At 40.4% G+C, this 8,516-nt stretch overlaps 2 non-coding genes across 2 annotated transcripts; both read left to right on the plus strand.

Annotated features, from left to right (window-relative positions):
* Positions 1-1,284: 1,284 nt before the first annotated feature.
* trnai-uau (transfer RNA isoleucine (anticodon UAU)) lies at positions 1,285-1,378 on the plus strand. The gene is made up of 2 exons: positions 1,285-1,322; positions 1,343-1,378. It is a non-coding gene; the product is annotated as a tRNA-Ile (tRNA).
* A 5,706-nt stretch (positions 1,379-7,084) lies between these two features.
* On the plus strand, positions 7,085-7,177 carry trnar-ucu (transfer RNA arginine (anticodon UCU)). The gene is made up of 2 exons: positions 7,085-7,121; positions 7,142-7,177. It is a non-coding gene; the product is annotated as a tRNA-Arg (tRNA).
* The last annotated feature ends 1,339 nt before the right edge of the window (positions 7,178-8,516 follow it).

The following is an 8,516-nucleotide window of genomic DNA, read 5'->3' on the forward strand; positions in this document are numbered from 1 at the left end:
TTTAAAATAGTTTAGCTAATGAGCAACGAGAGTATAAATGAATTCTCCCACCCCCCTATTCGAAGATAAAACTCCATGTGCGAGTCGAAGTTTCCTTGAAGCTACAGATGTTCGTCATTATTGGACATCCCCGGTGATATTGACTAAGGAGCTCAATTCTTACGTGCTGTAGTTCAACGTGCGCAAAACACTCATATCCCCTGCAAATATCGGCAAGGTCAGTGATATTCTCAACAATTTGTGCCATTGCAATTCGTGCAATTCGTGTCATACTTTTTCGCAATGTATTCTGACAAGCCAAGATCAGAGGGTCATATTTGAAAAATGGTGCATTAAAATGTCTTGTACTTCAGGATTTTGAAAGTCTATTACATTGTCTCTCACACCTCGGTGTCAGAATTGTGAGACGTTTTTATAATCAGCGGGGAGGGCCGTAGCAATAAGCAGAAAGCACAATCACCTTTTTCCCAGTGCAAGTCCATGTTATGGTGAGTTTTTAAAATTGGTTTGCGATTTTCTAAAATATATTCCATACAAAAATATAATTTGGACAGTCGCTATTTATTTGGATATTCCCTTTCACTGAGGATGTCTACATTATCCCAGCCGAATTAGTACTGATCGAAGACAGCCATCTACAAACGAAAGGCGACATAACATCACAGCAGCAGCATTTAAGGCGGAACGAAAAACGCGAATAAGAAGCCAACTTCAGCCTTGTAGCAGACCCTGGGAGGCACGCTCAAAATAATCATCTTTCCCAGTACTTCAGAGTCATATTTAGAGCGCTTTACTGCAATTTTATGTGATTGATAGGAGATGTGAAGACATCGAGCCTGTACTGCCATTTCTCATGCTTTCTCTCAGTGTCGGAGCTGCAATTGCGTGTAAAGGAGGCGACTTGAAAATGAAACGTGTAATCACCTTACAGAGGGTCTTCACGACGGGGTGCGTCAGCTAGTTCTCCATTATTGTCAATTTACTGGACTTCTGAAGAAACCTAGCTACAACGAAAATACAAACTGCACAGTTTAAGGCACATGAAGAGAAATCAGTGTGCTGATTGACTCAAAAAATGTCGCTACAAATAATCTGCCAGGCTGATTTACTTGTCTGACCACCTCCCTCCGTCCCCCTTTGCTGTTAGCACAATTCTTTCAGTTTCTTTTCTTGTATTTTCCTTGCTATTTTACTGTTCCCCATGTGGAGATGGATCCACAACCGAAACTGTTTTCACCCTGTGTTTCTGCAGCGTCAGTCTGTATAAGGATCACAACTCACACAGCTCCAGTGGCGCAATCGGTCAGCGCGCGGTGCTTATACAGCAGTGCATAGCGGAGTTATTCCGAGGTTGTGAGTTCAAGCCTCACCTGGAGCAGTGTTTTCAGCTACTGAAAGTAACTGTCGAGTTTAGATACTCTTAGGTATTTGATGGAGATAAACTAACATCAAATGAACAAGTAAAGGTTTGTTTTGAGTCACAATCAAAGAAGGCTCCACAGCTGAAACATTGTGTTTCCTTCTCTTTTCAGCATGGAATAAACCTTGACTTTTCCTTTGAAGCCCATGCATGCTGACGCAGCTCCCTACTAAAATTACCATCAGCTGTGTACCTCCAACTGACCTGTACACAAATATATGAGAGAGGTCTACTGAGATGAGAGGAGCACTGAAGACTTGAAAAAGCTCTCACATTAGATTCTGTGTTTTTGTTGTTCCCCCGATTTGTTTTTAATGTTCTTTTTCTTTTGAAGGTGTTGCGTTTGGTTTTTTTTTCATATTTTTTAGACTACTACAGGGATTTACCTAGGTTCCTGGAAGACTTCTCGTTTTGTGTTTGTTGTGTTTTCGGGTTACAACAATTTTTTTTTCTATTGAAAGGACCCTACGCATTACTATGGGAGTAGTTAACTTTAGTTCTTACATTGTACAGTACCTGAAATTACCACAAGCAGTGACAATATCAGAGGTGTCTGCAGTGTGTTGGTTTGTGAGCAACAATAAAATCACTTGACATGGAAGCAGGTGTGCCTGCATTAACACAGCTCCATCGAGCCGAAAAAGTAACACAAGAACCGACTTAAATTCAACAGCGAGTTTCTGTAGCTGAAAACAGAAACTACTCCACGTGATAAGTGAACTCACAACCTCGGCATAACTCCGCTTTAAAAGCACCCCAACCTGACCAATCATGCTACTGTAGCAACACAGCACAGTAGCACATTTTCCTCAGTGCTTATTCCCTAGCCTACCAGCTTCAAGACTTTTTTAAATTGATCGAAGATTCATTGGAAAAGGTTTGTCGATTGATTAGGTGGGAATCACACCCAGATTCACTGCTTGCAAGGCAGCTATGTTCATCATTATACCCAGGACTGGCGCCAGGGGAATGATCTGTAGCGGGGGGGTCTGAAATCCTGAGGGGGGCAGTGATATTTTGGTTTAAACTGAGCCATTGCAACCATCCAAGTGAATTCTCGCAAGCATGCCACTGATTAGTATTTCATGTCAGAAGATAACGACAAGCAATCTGGTATTTAGCGATGAAGAACAGTTCCACGTTCATCAGAACTCACATGATTATTTTTGCTTGGAGCATCAACCATATGTGTTCATTTTTGCAACAACATCAACAGTAACGAGGTTCTGAATCATTAAGAAATCATTGTAAAACCAACAGAAAGTACAACAGTCCTAGTTATATAACAATTGTAAGTATAAGGATAAACTACTGCAAGCCATTGGTCCACCTGAGCAAATAAGGTCGTAATAATGTTGACACCCCAAAACACAGACACTATGTAACATGCTGTTCCTGGACGGATAGCCCTCCTGCACATCAAACAGTCCGATGTAGTAACTGTGAATTCGGGGTTAGTGTAGTTATCTGACCATTGACAAAGTACAACTTTTTTTCACGGCGCAAGTTAAGTAAGTGAAAGTGTTCAAAAACTTTTTATCCAAGCCTTTTATCCAAAACTGAGGGGGGTGGGACTGTTCAGTTGAGGGGGCAATTTTGGCATGCCAGTAACATTTTCACAAAACGTCCTAGAGTTACAAAAACACTTACTTTGTGTATAAAGTGCATTGTGTAAACACTGTAAGGAATATCAGGGCTGTAGGGGGTCAGATCTACAGTATAGATGTAGTAAACACATTAGTGGAGACGGTGTGTCTGCTCTCTGTATGAGAGCCGGACAGGAAGAATAATCTGTGGTCTGGGAAGAAGAGACCCTCATTAGAAGAGCGGCGCTTCTCACAGGAGAGAATGAAAAAAAAATATTTTTCAGGGACGCTGATTTTTCTCCTTGGGGGAATTAAAAGCACTTATGGGGAATGACCTCGTGGTGCAACGGTAGTGCATCTGATACCCCATCAGAAAGTTGTGTGTTCAAATCATGTTGAGATCGGCTGAGTTATGTTCAGGTTCAGCTGGTGCCGAACCCAGAAATTACACCATGCAGTCCTGTTTTATCTGTACACCACATAGATAATCTAAATGAAATAACAGAGCAGTACAGAACACGCATTCAGGAAATTACACAGCAAGTCATTTTGAACACGACAAGAGAAAGGGCACACTGCACATCCCTGAAACATCACGTCTGACTTTAGAGACAGTTACATCACAGAATGGAAGTTTCAGGCCCCTTTTTCATTACAGGTTCAAACTAACTTGAAAGTTACAGAGTTTTAGGTCACTTTTGTATTGTAAAAGTGTCTGAAGCCTGTAAATATAATTTGCCCTTTTTTAAATTGTGGATGAAATCCAATCCCATGTACCAAGACCTTACAGTATATTCATGTTAATTAAAATGACTAACGCTACTGGACATTAGCTGGTGCTTTTTGTAACGATTTGCTATTTCATGCTGGAAAGAAGGAAACCCGACCAACGTTTGCTTTCAGGTGCGGTTCATTCACATAATGGACATCAATTTCTGAGTAGCCTGATTTAAAATCACACGAACCCGGTAGAAGTCGAACCTACAATCTCATGATGCAAAATCAGACATGTTATCCATTAAACCACTGGCCAATCATGTAACTGAATTGCACCATGGTGAGTTCAGTGCTGCAACTAGTAATACACCATCCCATCTAAAATTTCTAAGTGAGAAACGTGTTTTCTACATTTTTATCAGTTTTAAAATATCATCTCTTTAATACAGACAAAGGGTTTGTGTGTCACTTTAAAATTCTGATTGATTTAGAATTCAAAGAAAAAGATGTTTTCTTCAACAACGCAGTGAAATTATGACATCTTTCACTCTACTTCTCTCTTGTAGTAAAGCAGACCTTGCAGTGTGAGCATTTACTCCAGTAAATTAGGTCATGTATCATGTTAAATCACTTCTTCAAAACAAAACATTTCCTGGTGCACGTTTTCTCCATGAAAAAAAATACATTTTTCCCTTACATGATTTCTCATTTTTTTTTCCATCAGAGTACAGAAAGAAGAAAAAAGGGAAAAGCAGTGTCGCAAAAAAACTCCATCGCCCTTGGGAGATGTCAAGCTCATCAGATATGAAAAGTGCCCAATAAAAGCAATTTCTCTTCATTTATCTTAGCGTCGGGGCTGCTATTGTGTGTAGAGGAGGCAACTTGCTCAGCCAGCAGACTCACCGCTTACTGAATACAGGTATGTTTTGAGTGTCATGCTGATCGTCTTATAAATGCAAAAGAAACTTTTAAAGCTGATAAAGTTTTCCATTGTAATTTGCATGTAGCTACTGTACAACGTCCCTGGAAGAGAGATTTTATCAGTTGCACGTAATCGGTATTTTTTACTTTTTGTTTAGTACTGGAAATATATATTTTTTTAATTTTTCTAAAGAAGATCTCAAGAAGTATTGCCAGGACCTACCTTTAGCACTCAATAGCGATATTAATGGAGTAGAAATGTAAGATAAATTGATGATCTGAGCTAAAATAGTCCTTACACGCCTCCTGTAACAGTGTTCGTATTCATAGCAAGTAATATTCTTTTTCAACCCTAAACGTTCTATTGCATTAAGCTTTGTGCGACCATTAGAGGTTTCGGTAGCTTCTGGAGAGCGCACTTTTCCAAACTGAAACCTATAAGAACATTATTCAAGGTACACCATGTCCCAGAATCGTTCATCGGGACTAGGATTAATATCAATGGAAATTACTTCAAGATTTAACTGAAATATTAAAAGAGTAGGAAAGCATTTAAAATAGAAAAAATCAGTTCAGATGATATTTAATTTTTGAGAAATGGGCACATACTGTACATCAGCTCAGTGAGCAGTGTGAGGTGCTCTCCTGGAGATGATGTTAAATTAGTTAAAATCATGTGATAGTTGAAAAAGCTTAATACTTAGTGAAACAGCCAGCACAAATGGTTGCGTTTGTGATTATGTCACTTCTCTACTATAGTAGCGTCGATAAAAGACCCTCTGAATTCGTTGCTATTTGAAGAAATCCACAAACTCGTGTTTTTCATGTGCTTTAAAAGACAGCCATACTCACCGACAAAATAACGATACTGCTGCTGATTTTTTCCGAAGCACAGTTGACCTTTCTAAGCCAATTGATGAAGCTGACCCAGTGAATACTATAGCAGAACGTGGAGGAAAGTGCAACTTTGTAACTACTGCAACCACCGGAACAACTGCAAGAAGCAGAATCAATTTCCCATCGAATGGTGGTTTTGTCTGAGGTACGCGATGTGAACGTGTGCAGAGAATCCCACAATCTCTTCAAAACTTGGACAAAGTATTTCTGATGGAGCGCTGTGCGCAAAGATTGAATAAGCTTTGCTCCTGCCGATGATTCTGCGTGAAAAAAGCACAGCATTCAAGTTTCACAGACAAATGCACCATGCCTACAGAACCAATTTTAAAAACAATTGCGGCACACTACGATTCACACTGACTCAAAAGTGATCACGGCAGATGTTGTTCCCTGCATAATGCTGAAGGGACCAAAGAGCATTGCTGTTGGGAACACAAAATGAGGCTTTTTTATGCCTTGATGTTAAGCTGACAAAGACTATCTTGAAACACCTAGTTCAGTCTCTCGACAGACTGTCAAGCAAAGCTTTTACCCATTAAAGTCGCAATAGAAGGAAGGTCTTAACCCACCAACACTTAGCAGCGGCAAGATTCAAACCTAACCCAGCGAAGAAAATGGAGCACAAACCCAGCACTTAGACCACCCAGCCACACTCCCAACACCTTACTCTTTTGGAGAACGTCGGGTGGGTTCAGCTCTTGTTGTGCGACGCGTGGAAATGACTGCATCTTCGTTTTCCGAGATGTTTCCTATCACATCTTTGTCAGCTCTGAATATAGTGCTTCTTTGGAGCAGGCTTCAGACCTTTTATTTTATTTATAAAGGAGGGCGCATTCAGAAACATGTAATTCCTGTTTTAGAAATGCTTTGGGCGGGGTGTTTTATATAATGCACAAACAGTATTCTGATTGTATACTGTAGACCTGTGTAGCAATCATACTGGATGTGACTGGGATTCTGAAATGTTTCTCGAAAAGGTATTCAGGGCTGCTTGAATCTATAATAAAAAAGTGACCCGAAACTTCCAACCTTCCAATCACTGATGTCGCTCTCCCTAAACCTGTAAGTGATGTTTTGCAGATGTGCAATGTGCCTTTACTCCTGTATTAAAAACGACCTCTGTTGTTGGGCGGAGTTGAAGGAGAACTAACTGCACAGAAAAAGTACGTAACGATAAAATATTTCTGCGCGTGAAACACATCAATCGTTCAGCGTTTCTAAAATGTTTAATTGAATTGACAAAGAAATCCTTTCCTTAAACTTCGAAAAGGATTATCTGTTGAGCCAGCAGGCGTAACACTGCAGTTGCCCATTTCTCACAGGTGTTTGAAGTTGTGGATAACATTTAGCAGGTTTGGCACCATGGCTTAGCTGGTTAAGACGCCTCACTAAAAACCAGGAGACCCTGGGTGCAAATCCCAGCGGTATCTATTCGTAGACAACAGGCCACTCATTGTCAATATTATGGAGCTTAATTTAAAGACAACGGGAGAAGCATGAGTTACAGCTTTCTGTAGCTGTTTTATAGGGCTACATATCAGTTGGCTCTGTGGCGCAATGGAGAGTGCATTGGACTTCTAGGCTTTGATAGAATGAAGTCATTCAAAGGTTGTGGGTTTGAGTCCCACCAGAGTCATGTATCATTTTGATTCAACCTTTCAAAATCCTCTAGGGATTAGTGTTGATCAAGTCAAATAAAGGACTTCTTAGGAGTCCACAGTTGAAAATGAACCAGCAGCCACAAGAAAGAAATTAGCACTGGACTGTAATCACATTACTCCTGTCCTGGAGTCCTTGCACTGGCTTCCTGTCAACTTCAAAATCCTCACGCTCACCTATAAGGCTCTCCATGGCTTGGCACCTCAGTACCTGTCTGGGTTATTGCCCTACTCCCCACCTCACAACCTTCGCTCTTCTAATTCTGGTCTCCTATCTGTCCCCCAGTCCATCTACACTCTATGGGTGACAGGGCCTTCTCCTGTTTTGCCCCAAAGCTCTGGATCTTTATCCCCAAGGATATCAGAGAGTCACCTTCTCTAAACTCCTTCAAATCCAGACTCAAAACCATCTTCTTTAGAAGAGCCTTTAATGAACTATTCTTTACCCCTCTGTTCCTACTGTATTTAATACCACCATCTATTGTCTCCTCTAACTGTGTATTCTCATCCTGCTTATCTTGTGTATTTTTTTAACTTTATTGGTTTCATTCTGTAAAGCACTTTGAAAAGCCACCTTTAAAGGCACTATATAATGTAAAGATTATTATTATTATTAATAATAATAATGAACAGTGCATTTAACACTGAGCACATGCGGTCCTTCTTTGCAAAGGATTGCAAAGGTTGGGAATTAGCCTTTCACTCATGTTGTTGAAGACCGTATCCTGGCTTTGTTGCAGGAAATGTCTGGATGCCATCACCGGATCGAGGAGAGGATCAGGGTTTTGGGAAGTCTTTTTGATGCCTGACACTGTGTGTTTCCTGGTTGTAACGGGTGTCATTCTGGACCTAAACAACAGAGAACACCGTTGAAATCACTGAACTGCCTAGTGGACACTTTGTCGCCTTCTTCTGACCTGTATTTAATGCGATTCTCTGAAAACTTGGCACGTTATATCTGTGCTACCTTTATGGAGGGCACACTCATAAGAATCATAGATTCGATCACAAGCATCTAAAAATGAGCATGAGAAAATGATATCACGCTATAAGGCTGAATGGCACAAATTCTCCTGTTACTTCTGCAGCAAATGTGTGTTTTTTGCTTCTTAACACTGAGATAGTTGGAGATATTTGGCAGCAGTGGGATTCCAACTCACACCCCCAAAGAGACTAGAGCTTTAATCCAGCTCTAAATTAAAAACTGGGTGACTTGTAAGGGCTGGTAGGAGAGGAAAGGTATAAATGCTTCTTTTTTGGACAAAGTCTTTATCTACTAAAAGAAGGAAAGAAATATTTGATTATTATTTTTTCACC

The sequence above is a fragment of the Atractosteus spatula genome, chromosome 10 (genome assembly GCF_055471065.1).
Source record: "Atractosteus spatula isolate fAtrSpa1 chromosome 10, fAtrSpa1.hap1, whole genome shotgun sequence".
NCBI lineage: Eukaryota > Metazoa > Chordata > Actinopteri > Semionotiformes > Lepisosteidae > Atractosteus > Atractosteus spatula.